At 35.4% G+C, this 13,160-nt stretch overlaps 1 long non-coding RNA gene across 1 annotated transcript; it reads left to right on the forward strand.

Annotated features, from left to right (window-relative positions):
- Positions 1–9,773: 9,773 nt before the first annotated feature.
- Positions 9,774–12,496, forward strand: LOC122226182. The gene is made up of 2 exons (XR_006205509.1): positions 9,774–9,895; positions 12,456–12,496. It is a non-coding gene; the product is annotated as an uncharacterized LOC122226182 (long non-coding RNA).
- The last annotated feature ends 664 nt before the right edge of the window (positions 12,497–13,160 follow it).

Below are 13,160 nucleotides of genomic sequence, written 5' to 3' on the forward strand. Positions count from 1 at the left end.
TTTCCATTTGGGGAACTGCTACTCTGGGCCAGGAACCATTTGTCCACTTCCTAGAAAGTATAATGCGGGATCTGAGTTCCTCACCATCTTAAAATTTTGTGATTCTGCAGCAGTTCATCTTTAGATACTATTGTTTTAAATAGATTTTGAAACAGGGGGGAGATGCCATTATCATCATTATCTTATTTTCCATGAGGCTTAATGTAGTTACTTCACCAAAGAGATGAGGTGTGGAAGGCAAAATCAGCCCCTATTAGCTTCTACTTTTGAAAAAGTAAATCTGTTGTTTGGAACAAAGACCTGTTATCTATAGAGGGTAAGTTCTTTTATCTGTGTATCTGTCAATATATGGTCTCACACAATAAGGTATAATGAATTCCAGTGTTGCCGCCTTTGTTACAGAGACAATTAGGGTGTCCTGTTATCCATTATTCATCACTCTTGCCTTAGCTCCAAATAGAACAGCAAACACATCTAAGGAATAAATATTCTTCACACTGAAGAATTCATCCTTCTAGGATCACCATGTCTAGTCTCAGATAACCCTCTTGAACTTGTGCTTGTCAGAGATTTCATTGGCATGTTTTCTTTGAGGGGATGAAGCAGGAGTCTTTCTCTCTCTCTCTCTCTCTCTCTCTCTCTCTCTCTCTCTTTTTTACACATTCTCCTTTCTATTATTCCCTCATTGACTTGAAGCAGTTTTCCTACCCTCCTCACCTTCCACATCAGGCCCATGTATGGGTTTTCTTTGTACTTCACAGCTTGTTTTCCTACAAATTTTCCCCCATTCTCCATCCCTACTTCTGTTTTTTGCCTCTTCCAGCAAAAGAAACAAATACGAACTTTGTCTTTTATACTCTGAAAATTATATTTTTTACAGGAAGTAATCTCTCCAAATATTTCAAATTTAAAGACCAGAGATCCTAATCTAATGTTTACTACAATTAAAGGAGAGAATATACCTTATCCTCTTATTCTAAACATGCTGGTTCAGTTTAGAATGAAAGGAACAGAATTACCAGTGAATCCCCTGTTTAAAGCAGTGAAGTTTTAAGATTGCAAACCAATAAAAGTAATCAGAATGATAGTAATAAAAAATGAGAGGGGTGCCTGGGTAGCTCAGTTGGTTAAGTACCTGACTCTTGATTATGGCTCAGGTCATGATCTCAGGATCGGGAGATCAAGCCGTGTGTCGGGCTCTGCACTGGGAGCGGAGCCTGCTTGACTCTCTCTGCCCCTCCCCTGCTCTGTCTCTTTCTGTCTCTCCCCAAAAGAAAAAAAAAAAAACACAAAACACAAAAAACAAAGAGACACATGAGAGGCACCTGGATGGCTCAGTTGTTTGAACATCTGACTCTAGGTTTCTGCTCAGGTCTTGGTTCTAGAGTCCTGGGATCAAGCCCTGAGTTGTGCTCTGCGCTGAACATGGAACCTGCTTAAGATTCTCTCTCTGTCTCTCTCTCCCCCACTGCCTCCTCCCTCCCCCAAAGCTTGTGTGTGCTCTCTCTCTAAAAATCAATCAATAAATAAATGAGACACATGACATTTTTTCCAAAGATATAAATATGCAATCATAATCTTTAGTGATCTATCACATGACAAAATAATTAGGATATAGTTCAACTCTCATTATGATAAATGTGAGCAAACACTCCATCATTAGGAAAATCTTGTGAAGTAATGCAATCGTGAATGCACTAGGTTTTAGGTATGGTTTTGAACTGATCTTACTCTATTAAACATAAAGAGGAATAAAAGAAAGTAAGGAACACAACAATTGGGTCAGAATGCCCTGATTAATTATGCATACTGAAAAGCAAAGGGGCACCAAAGGATGGCCACTAAGGAAAACTGGCTTCCCTTTGTGTCAGTCTCAAATGAGTCAATAAAATATTAAATCTACATCTCAAACACGTCTGTCTCAGCTCTAGCAATCACAAATAAACTTTTCTTTCTTTAAAAATGTTAGTTTATTTTTTTTTGAGAGAGAGAGAGAGAAAGAGAGAGAGAAAAAATTGAGCGTGCGCACAAGCCGGGGAGGGGCAGAGAGAGAGGGAAACACAGAATCTGAAGCACGCTCCAGGCTCTGAGCTGTCAGGGCAGAGCCTAATGCACGAACTGTGAGATCATGACCTGAGCCAAAGATGGACACTTAACCAACTGAACCACCCAGGTGCTCCATAAAGACATACTTGTCGATTTAATCAACACTATACCTTGGGGGCAGCTATATTAATCTCAGTATAGCTATACATTTAAACATGCTTTCTTTCATTCTTCAAATAAAGCTGGGCCATTTTAGTTTTCAGTATTTTGGTGAAGAAGACATGTATGTGACCACATGAGTAGCATGTATGTATCTTTTGGATTACACGATTTCCTATCACTTATATTCTCTAGATCAAAACATTCTAGTTAGAAACCTGCCTTACTAAAGAAACCTTTTCTACCATTGCATTTTCCTCTTTACTGACATTTGTCTTATTTTAGTAGAACTCTTTGGATCTACATTTAACAACAACAACAAAAACAAAAAAGGACTCTCATTAAAACTGCCATTCCTGCCTTACCCATAATAGAATCTTGAAAACTATAAGCAGAAATCAATAGAGAGTACCCTACCCTGAAGGACTCAGAGATTATTGAAGATCCGTTTGTTACTTAAAAATAAAAATAACGTCCTTAAACAAAAGTGAAATACCATTTACTAATGCAGGAAAGAAATAAATACAATTGGTTTAGATATAGTTTTAAGAGGATGACATAAGGATTTCAAATTATGAATTACCACTGTTACCAAGGGTGAAATTCGATAGAAAATAGGCCACCACATAGTAAAGCAATAGATTTAGTGCCTTTGAGGCATTACTAAAATCTGAAGAGGCCACTGGGGAAAATAAACACAACCAGTAGCTAATCAAATGTGAAACTCTTATTTCCAAATACTGAAAATAAATCCTAGTTGGTATTTCAAGATACTTCTAATGTCTTTCATCTTTGAAAAAGAAGACAGGAAATGAGTTATCGGTTGTGATTTTTACTGCTATGATGAAAATCCAATATATAGACTACTACATATAATGTTAATTCTCCTATACATGAAAGTAAGTGCCCTGGATTTGAAGAATGTGTTTCCTTTGATGCATTTATTTAAGTCATACTAAAGTCTGTGTAATGGTTGTATGGTTATAGAAAAAAACTATGTGACTCTGAATGTATATAGTGACTTTATTATATTCACGGAAAATGTATATACAGTGAAATGGAAATTTAAATGCACAATCTGTTAAGTATGGAATAATATAAAGATTCATATAATCAACACACCAATCAAGATCTAAAATGTGTCCATCACTTCCAAAAGTTTCTATGTGCTCCCCTCCAGGCCATTCCTACTCCCCCTACCCCACAGGCAACTACAGTTTTGACTTCTATCACCATAGATTAGCTTGTTCTTCCTAACTTTGAGCTTTATATAAATAGAATTATGCAGTCTTTAGTCTTTTATTTATGGCTTTTCTGCTCAACATATTTATGAAAATCATTTATAATGTTTCTCTTTCATATGAATAGTTTGCTATTCCTTATTGTTGACTGGTATACCATCGATGGTTATACCACAATTTATTTAACCAAATGCCTGTAGATGAACACTTGGGTTGTTGGCAGCTTTGAGCTATTATAAATGAAGCTACTATAAACATTTTACACAAACCACTTTGCGGACATATACCTTCATTTGTCTTGGATGAAGACCTACCAAGAAGAGGAATTGCTGGATCATAAGGTAGGTGCATGTTTAATTTTATAATGAAACACTAAACAGTTTTCCAAAGTGTTCATACCATTTTGTAATCCCACTGGCAATGTATGAGAGTCTCAGTTGCATCACATTCTCACCAACATTCGATGTTGTCAGTCTTTTAATTTGATATATGCTGCTGAGTGTTAAGTAGCATCTTACTTTGGTTTTAAATTGCATTTCCCTTTTCATGTGCTTAGTGGCCATTCTGTATTTTTCTTTTGTGAGGTATCCATATGAATCTTTTGCCCATAATTTTTATTTAGGCTGTTTGTCTTTTCATTACTGATTTGTAGACATAAACATATATTTATTATATGTTGTATGTTATATGTTATATAGTATATAGACACATCTATTTAAAATATAATTCCTTTGTCAAATAAATGAATTGATGATATTTTCCTCGCAGGTTATGTCAATTTTCATTGAAGTACATAAGTTTTCAATTTTGATGATGTCCAATTCATCATTTTTCTTCTAATGGATAATGCCTTTTTTATACTTTCTTAGAAATCTTTGCCTACTCGAAGTTACAAACCTTTTTGTGGTTGTTTATTTCTAGAAACTTTATAGGTTTAGCCTTTATGTTTAGATCTACAAACCATATCAAATTAATTTTTGTGCAAAATATAATGTAAGGACCAAGATCTACTTTTTCTTATATATTTTTCTAGTTAATCTAGCTCATTTGTTGGACAGATTGGTGTTTCTCCCCATTGAATTACTTTGGTGCCTCTATCAAAAATCAATTAACTATATATGTGAGGATCTATTTATGGACTATTCTGTTCCACTGATCTATTTTACTACTCTATATGCCAATACTCTACCATCATGATTACTGTAGCTTTATAGTAATTCTTAAAATCAGGCAGTTAGAGTTCTCCAATTTTGTTCTTTTCTGTAACTGTTTTGGCTATTAGATATCCTTGGCATTTTCATACACATTTTTGAGTCAACTTGTTACTTTATATTAAAAAATCTATAATTTTGGTTAAGATTATACATTGATTTGGGAAGACTAGACACCTTTACAATATTGAGACCTCCAATTCATGAACATGTAGTATCTTCTTTATTATTTGCTCCTTAAGTTCTCTTAATAATATTTATAATTATTTTAGTGTAGATGCTTTGCATGTTTTTGTTACATTTATTATATTGGTGCTGATTTTAAGAGTATTTTTAAGTTTCACTTTCTAATTGTTGAGCCAAACCATGTAAAAAAAAATGGCAAGACAAGTGATGAAAGTAACATCACCAATAATGGGACAAACTGACATTAGGTGCTTCTGGTGATATTCTGAATAGGACACACCATCAGTTATATTTTATACATGACAAAAAGCCACAATCTGAATTAAGTTATGATGATTTGCCAAACAAATTCAAACTGAACATTCTATAAAACAGCAAGCCCTTATCCTTAAAGAATGTCAATGACAGAAAAGACAAGAAAAGCTGAGGAAGTCACTCACTCATCCATTTAAAGGGGACTAAAGAGACATGACAACAAACTGCAATGTATGATATTGGTTTAAATCCTGAATTGTTAAAAACAAATTAGCTAAAAAGCAATACAGGGACAATTGTCAAAATTTGAAGGATATACTAAATGACAGTATTGTATCAATGTAAAATTTCCTGATAATTTGATAATTAAGCTGTAGTTACATAAAGGAATTTTCTCATTATTAGTAGAAAAAAATATTGAAATATTTAAGGATGAAAGGTTCATGATCTGTGCAAGTAATTTTCTTTTCTTTTTTTAAGTTTATTTTTTCATTTTGAAAGAGAGCACGAGTCGAGAGGGGCAGAGAGAGATAGGAACAGAGAGAATCCAAAGCAGGATCCACATTGACAGCACAGAGCCCAATGTGGGGCTCAAACTCACAAACCATGAGATCATGACCTGAGCCGAAACCAAGCATCAGACATTTAACTGACTGAGCCACCCAGGTGACTCTGTGCAAGCAATTTTCAAGTGGCTCAGCAAAATAAGTAAACAGACATAAAAGAGCAATGTGTATATGTCATACAGAAAATGTAGAGAGAGATAAAGCCAAATTGTAAAAAACAGCTGAATCTGTATATTACAGTAATATGAGAGTTCACTGTAATATTTTTGCAACTCTTGTGTAGGGCTGATTATTTTTGAAAACAAAAATTTTAATTAAAGTGATCATAGCAGAATCAGACATATGGACCTTTACCTATAATTTTATTTATTTATTTTTATTTTTTTCATGTTTATTTATTTTTGAGAGAGAGAAAGAGCGTGAGGCAGGGAGGGGCAGACACAGAACCCAAAGCAGCTCCAGGCCCTAAGCTGCCTGCACAGAGCCCTACGCAGGGCTTGAGCCCACAAGCCATGAGATCATAACCTGAGCCGAAATTGGATGCTTAACCAACAGAGCCACCCAGGCACCCCTCAAAATTTTAAAAGGATAATGTTGATCTGGGTACCATTTGAAAGAGAGTAACACATCTTGCTTTCCAGTTGCCAAAGCTTTTGCCATGTTCAGCTCATTACACTTTGTTTGGACGCAGGACACTGTTTCCTTGGAACAAAGAGCTGAGAAAGAATGCAGGCTAAGGAACAAGAAGAAATTGCTCCTAAACCAAAACTAGATGCTGCTTTTTCCTGTGACAACCTTTTCATTAAGGCTAAATTGAAAGTAGTGCTGATTTGAGAGCCTGTGTGTATTTTTTCCATCATAGTTCATTAAGAGGGGGAGACATTTCAGCCAAAAATATGATCACCCACCAAAATGCAACTTCCATTATTACATATAAATTCTTCAATTTATTTATTTAGGTGTTTCTTTATTCCATGAACTTTTATTTAGGAAATATAAAGCGAATGAGATTCCACAGATGGACAGGAACACAGAGCAGTGTGGAGGGTGTAATTCCCCATATCCCCATTTATTTTGCCCACCCTCTTCTGGTAATGTTTCATCACGGGCAATGACCTCAACAACCAACAGCATTTTTTTTTAAAAAGGCTGTTAGTAGAATCTGGGAGGAAAGAAGGGCTTTTTACCATTATTGTTATTTATAGCTATTTTTTGTGGTTGTCTTCCCTTTTTGGATTGTAGCACTGCAAAAGCTAAATTTGTTTACAAACCCAATATTCCCATTCAAAGATGATTTCTTTCATGTTTGTGTATCTGGAAAAATACAAACAATATGAGAATCCCAGTAGTATTACTTTCGCTTAATTTTCCTCTGTGTAACAATGTCTTACGCCTTAATTTTGATTTTTTGATAATTACATCTTTCTCTTTAAATTTGGAAATACCAATTCCACTTAAACTCATGAGAACCAATAAGTGTAGTGTGTACTGCCAAGTCTGAATGATTTAATTATTTTTAAATTGTTTTTATTAGAATGTTAATAACTTTCTGCTTTAATGCTATCTGTCCCAACTTCTCTGGGGTTGTTCCTCCCACTTAATAGATATCCTTTAGACAACAAATCGTAGACACAAAGGAAAGCTAATTTTATCACAGGATTACAAATAGACCAACACAAATGACTAAGGCCTGACAGAGAAGCTGGAAAAAAGATGGTTGGTCACACACCCTGTGCACACCCATGCTGTAACAGATTCCAAGATAAAGATCCTTTTTAGGACTTCTGAGAGTCAGAGGTATTTTATAAAGGACTGTTGGCATTCAACAACGAGCTCAGTCTCTTCGCTTTTAGTCCATTCTGCTCTCATGAGTCACTGTGGTTCATAAAGTGGCTGATGTTAAGTCCTTTACTAAGAACCTTCAACATGGTATTTATAGAAAGATTCATTTGTAGTCTTACTTCAAAGAGGTCAGCAGGTGCAATATACGCTTTGGAGGAATTCTGACTCATTTCTCCAGATTGCAAGATACTGTCTTTGTCTACACGGTAAGCATTTTAGGCATGACAAGAATGAGTAGCTACACTTTTAAACTCACTACTTTCAAAAACCTACAAAACGTTCATGAAAAGTCTGTACTATAGAATGGTATACATTTTGAAAACCTGATACACAGTGCCAGATATAGGTTGTATTTAGAGTGTTTATATGTCCAGTTTGTCTGGACAGTTCTGGATTTTTCCTATTTTCTTGGTGTAATTATCAATAACCTCCCCTTTTACTTTAGAAAGAATCCTACTTTGGATGATAGATTATATGGTCACCTTAGCTATATTTAGGTATTTATATCCATATATTTTCTTCCAATCAATTGGTTTCTATTAATTTCACATCTTGGTTCTAAATAAGATTATTTCTAACTTCCCACGAAATCCTAGGGGGGAGGAAGGGTGAACTGAACTTACACCTCATTGTGACTTGAACTTTTGCTCTCAAAACACACAGGTTTCTGGAATGCCATTACTAGAATTGGTTGCAATGTAGCTGAAAGACAGATGTGCACAGAGCCCAAGCTGCCCAGACTGCTGACATTTTCAGGGCAACCACACCTAAAATGAGTTTCAGCATTTCAAAATAGGTCTAAGAATAAATTATAGGTCTAAGAATAAATTATACAGGATTTGACTGAGGCCATATTCTCCAAGATAAAAATCTCTGGGATTTCACATGTAAAATGTTTACGAAACACTGCTGATTTCCTCCTTTACCTACTGACATCAAAATTTGGTTCACATTTTTTATTCAGTCACACATGCAGCTCTAAATTTCTTTTTGCGCACAACACTCAGTGAGCACATCGACTTAATATGCATTTTTAACCCAATTCTTTTTCACACATTTTTTTCCTGTTCATATTATTTTATTTGTTAACACTTACATTACACTTACTAGGTACTGGGAGCTGTTTTAAGTGCTTTTACATATAGAAAACATTTAGTCCTTGCAAAACCTAGAAGATAGGTTCTAGTATTACCATAGTCCCCATTCAGTGATGATGCATCTGAGGACATGGTAGTTAGGTAACTTGCAGATCACACAATAAATATGTTCAATATTTAGACCCAGGCACCCTGACTCTAGAGTCCATGACCTTAGCTACCATGCTATGCTCTCTCTGTATCATCCTTTTCCAACAAGCAAGAGATGACTTCCACTTTATTGAAGCAGTAACTGACAGATCAAATGGTTAAGAGAGTTTGCCTCATGTTTATATTAATTCATATATTTAAAGAGATTATTTATTGAGTAGCTACTTTTTGCAAGGCACTGAATTAGGCGGTGGGGAAAGAGGTGAAGTCGTTTCTAAAACACCAGCGGCAGGCATCTAACTGCATTTAAGAAAAGAAAATCCGAAGCTTCCAGATTTAAAACATTTGCATGCCTGAAATCAAGAAACGATTGACACTTTTCTGTCAAGAAGGGACATGAGTCTACAGATGTGTACACTGTGTGTGACAGGGCCAACACACGGACAGGAGGCATGCTCAGTGGTGTTCTGGAGTTGAGTCCATAGGCTCTGAAGGAAGACAACGTGTACTTCAAGTGCGGCTATGTTATATGCTACTTGAGTCGTTTTGGGAAGTTTATTGGCTTCATCTTTCCAATCTGTAAAATGGGAACACCTACTTCATAGGAAGTTATGAGGATTAGAAAAAAAAATGAGATTTTAGAAGAGTACTAGCACATTGCATGTGCTCAATAAATGATGGCTAATATTATTTAAAATGCTCAAACCACACTTTATTATTTAATCCAGATCAATTATAAAATAAGATATAAGTTGCCACAGATAATTCAACAAGCCCAGTCTTAACTCACTTGCAAGATACCACTATGCACGGATGTAAATAGACTAAAATCAACAAAAAGAACACCAACCCAGGATCTTATTTTCTCTTAAGTTATGCTTAAATTAGTTGTAGTGATGGGGAAGGGGTGATTTATTTCAATTCTGGAACAGAGGGACTAGTACCAAGGAGGTCCTGCCTGATTATATTATAATGTCGTTACTTAAAACATTTTTTATTTCTCTTTTTTTTAGTCTATGTTTCTTGGATTCTTTAACATAAGTTAGCACATAGGACTTCTGCTGGAATGAAAATGACATGCCTGGAATTTCTTTTGTTTGGCTCTTCCAGGTAAACCAACATGCAGCTAAAGTAGTTAAGAGGTAAAAGTTTCATCTTCATTCTTTATATTTTAATTTTTAAATTCTATAACCTCAGATATTCTAACCAAAATCTCTAAGCCCTCTCTTCTGGAAAAGAAATGTTTTTAAATGTTACTAGCAATTTATCAAATGCCGTATGAGAAATATTTATGAAAATATGCTTGCCTATTCTTTTACACTTGAGATTAGTTTTCTGAGGCTGAGCTGTAGCTCAACCAAATATTTATCTTTATTTTCTATGATTGAAGACAAATCAAGAATGACATTATGAAACTTACAGTAAAGATTTAGAAAACATAATCAGTATCCATTACATTTTCAAAAAAAATTAGATTAATAACAAAAAGTACTAACAGAACTTTTTATATGAAGTATTCTCTGGAAGGAAATTCATTGCTGAAGTTATTGGCATCCTCGAAGGAGAGAATAATTAAAACAAAATGTTGTGCAAGTCACACTATACTCACATTGCTGTGAATACATTTAAAATAATGAATGTTGGTGGGTATGAAATTTCAGCATGGCTCACTACTGCTTCTGCTCACTCTAGAAACATGAACTGCAAAGAAACAAGTCCTGCCATTTTAGAGTGAGAACCGAATAGAAGCCAGCTAACAGGACAGTTGAGGTTGTGCATCATTAGTGGCATTTTTGTGTAGTCCTTCATTCAGGGAGCAAATTCAGAGAGGAGCAATCTGGGAATCCATAAATCCTACTGAGCCTTGGTTAAGTGACATTCATTATAAAGAACACCTGGAGGGAAGACCCGAGAATTGAGTCACAGCTAGAAAGATCAGATTACCTGAGCTCTGCATGTCTCGGTTAAGTAAGGCTGCCTAGGAAGAGAATGATCTTTCTCTGCAGTCATTTCGGTAGTGTTATATTGGAGAAAGTTACAGGTTTGTCTAATACTATGTGGAGTTTCTTTCGCTTGCATATTTCCCACATATTATTGTGTATTTTGAACATTTGATGTCATTTATAGTTTACAAGTACATTTTGTATCTGTTACATGGTATTTCAGCTGAACGTTTATTATGAGTTTTACTACCTTTCATGTCTATCACTTCGAATCTAAGCAAAACTATAAATATTTAAATATGTATATATATATGTGTGTGTGTGTGTATATATATATATGTGTGTATGTATGTATATATTCAGATGCAAACTACCAAATAAAAACTCTTTCCACTAAACAAGATTTTAATTATAGTTTAGAGAGATAATACAAAATACTGAAAATAACTTCAAATCCAACTTATTCCAAAAAGAAAGGAGAAAATGCTCACAGAATCCTGCTAAGTAGCCAATAATTACTACTAGTTTCTGAATCTGAGGCTTGGAAAACTGTCAGCAAGTTACTGAAATGAAAATGTGAATGTGAAGAGCAGTTTTTGGAAAAGTGACCCTGGTGTGGGATAAGGAGTCCAGTATGCACAATCAGCTACTTGGGAGACTTCCATAGCTCCCTAGGTTTGGCAACACTGAGCACTAGTTTCTTTAAATAAGAAAATAAATGGCCTCAATGGTTTCTACATGTGTTTTTCAATAAGGATTGCAGGTTAAATTCAGTGATGGAACAGTAAGATTCTATTTTTATTGGGTCAAAATTTTTTGAAAGAACTCCCAGCTTTACATGGTAAGTGTGCACAAGAGGTACAAAAGGTTTTTTTTTTTTTTTTAAATGTTTATTTTTGAGAGAGAGAGGGAAGGAGAGAATGAGCAGGGGAGGGGCAGAGAGAGGAGACAGAATCCAAAGCAGGCTCCAGGCTCCGAGTTATCAGCACAAATCCCGACACGGGGCTCAAACTCACAAACCACGAGATTATGACCTGAGCCGAAGTCCAACGCTCAACCAACTGAGCCATCCAGGTGCCCCAAGGTACCAAAGATTTTTAAGATACACATGTTGTTTTACGCAACAGGTATACCTCTAGGAATGAGCATTAAGGAAAAAAAATAGCACAAGTGTGCAGGAGAGACAGACTCTTTGTATGTGTTTACAATTGTGAAAAGTTGATAATAAAGTTTTAAAAAGTTGATAAAAAAAAACAATTATCGTTGGTAATATTTTATTCCCTTTAGTGTAATACTGTGTGAATATTAAAATAATTTATGTACTGTCCATGTGTTAAATGTTATATATTCATTAATTTCTCAGTGAGGAAAACAGGCTACAGCTTGGTATACACAGTGCTATCCTGTGTGTGTGCATGTGTGTGTGTGTGCACGCGTGCACGTGTGCGCTCACGTGCACATATGTGTGTGTAGAAAACACACTTATTCTTTAGGTTCAAGATTATTAGGTGTTTTTTTTTTTCTATTTGTTCTCTGTATTTTCTAATTTTTTGACAAGGGAGTTAAATCACTGTAAGAGAGAGTGGAGATATGAAGTCCTTGTTGAGGTGGTGAAATCCTGTATCAGGATGTGACTGATGAGGTGTCTGCTGATACCAAACAGGCCTTGCGATCTCAACTTACGACTCTGGGTTTGGGGAAAAGAATGAAATGTGTTGGGAAGCCAATGTAAGTCTGAGGCTGTTCTTGGTATTTACAGAAAGACTACAGAAAAAGACATCAGAATAATGGCAAGGATTTGTAAGTATTTTATTATAAGTATTCAACTAAGGAAATTCAGGGAGGGCTGGGATTGCTTCAAATGTGCATATATTATTGTAAGAACATGTAGACATATTCTTTCCTTCATTGATGTGAAGATGCCCCATCAGAATCTGCTCCGTAGGCATTAAACATCGATCTAGACTGTCCTGACCCTTTACCCCTCTCCTTCTAGACCAACTGAAGAAGGGTGATTAGTTATGTCTTTTCAGGAAGAGAAACAGGTCAAGTATTAGAATAAATTGCTTCATGATGCAGAAACCATATGGCAGCCAAGTTACTAAGTTAATTATTAAACAATGCGGGTTTTCAATTTTTACAATTCTCATACCAAGCAAAATGACTGGCACAGAATGTTGAATGAAGGAGACTTCTGTAAAACGTGCCACCTAGCATTTTCATTGGCAAACAGTGTATCCCCGGGTTCTTTCAAATTTATTTTTTTCTCTCCCTCCATTGCCTCTTTTTTACATAAGAGCCTTAACAAATCTCTTCAAGTTCAACACTGAGTGAAAGAGACAGACATAGAAACAAATTATTACAAGATAATTTCATAAGTGTTCTAACAGAGATAAGAAAAAAGTGTTAGAATATGTGGACAAGGTTGCCTGAGGGATTTAGAGAAAACCATGCACAGGAGAGG

This window comes from Panthera leo, chromosome C1 (assembly GCF_018350215.1).
Source record: "Panthera leo isolate Ple1 chromosome C1, P.leo_Ple1_pat1.1, whole genome shotgun sequence".
Classification (NCBI taxonomy): domain Eukaryota; kingdom Metazoa; phylum Chordata; class Mammalia; order Carnivora; family Felidae; genus Panthera; species Panthera leo.